Source organism: Gavialis gangeticus, unplaced genomic scaffold (assembly GCF_001723915.1).
Source record: "Gavialis gangeticus isolate Ggan-Ray unplaced genomic scaffold, GavGan_comp1, whole genome shotgun sequence".
Taxonomy (NCBI): domain Eukaryota; kingdom Metazoa; phylum Chordata; order Crocodylia; family Gavialidae; genus Gavialis; species Gavialis gangeticus.
The window spans coordinates 107,107,788-107,108,662 of record NW_017729024.1 but is presented as its reverse complement, the minus strand read 5'-3'; the positions used below and the strand labels follow the sequence as shown (position 1 = coordinate 107,108,662).

Genomic DNA, 875 nt, shown 5'->3' with positions numbered 1-875 from the left:
GGAAGCATCCGCCTCTCCACCTGGTGGTGTCTCTGTACTGGTGGGGGTGGGCACTGTAGGTGGAATGAGTGGAGGGGAGGGGAGGGGCCTAGTCCCAGCCCCCCTGCCGGATGGCACTCCCACGCCAGAGACTTCCGCCCCCTCAGACGGAACAGGGGTAGAAGGAGGTCGGGAAAGGCTCCCGGCCTCACTGGGTGGGGTCTGCATCCCAGAAGTGGATGGACCATCCGTCAGTGTCACTGTAGTCACCGATGTTTTGGCCGATCCCCCCCGTGGGCACTGAGCTGCTAGGTGGGAAGAGCTCCCACACTGAAAACATGTGGTCTCCCCAAAAGAAAAATAGATCACATACCTCCGCCCGTTGAACATGAGGCTCAAGGACTGAGGCAGAGACCGTGGGCCCTCCCTGAAAAGCATGAAAACCTGCCTTCGAAAAGACAGGACATACCTCAGTTTGGGGTTTTTACTCCCTATGGTCAATCAGTGAAAAGGACTTGTAAGAACCCCATAGGGCTCGAGTACCTTGGCCAGGTCTCGATCGGTCATGTGCAGAGGCACATTAGAAATCACCACCCTCACTGCTAGGGTGTCTAGGGGCGTTACAAAATAATGTGCGCCCGCAATGTCCAGGCCCTCTGCGCACACCCTGTTAATTAGGGTGGAATCACTCAGATAAATCATCAGGACCGTGTTGACACGACCTGCGTAACGTATAGTACGCTGTCCCAAGAGACTAACAAGGGCATCTATGCAGACCTTAACCCCATCGAAGGGAGGAGTGTGAACCCTCAAACCATGGGTAATGGGGAGGTTCTGGGAGGCATCCTCATGCCAGCTGCTCGGTGTAGGAGCAGACATTCCTGTTAGAACAGGGT

General features: G+C 55.7%; 1 protein-coding gene and 1 long non-coding RNA gene across 2 annotated transcripts in view; one reads left to right on the top strand and one right to left on the bottom strand.

Moving 5' to 3' along the window:
• The window catches only part of ADAMTSL1 (ADAMTS like 1), a 936,448-nt gene that overhangs the window by 345,188 nt on the left and 590,385 nt on the right, over positions 1–875 (top strand). The gene's annotated exons all lie outside the window — the stretch shown is intronic.
• The window catches only part of LOC109297625, a 25,482-nt gene that overhangs the window by 10,940 nt on the left and 13,667 nt on the right, over positions 1–875 (bottom strand). The window lies entirely within an intron of this gene.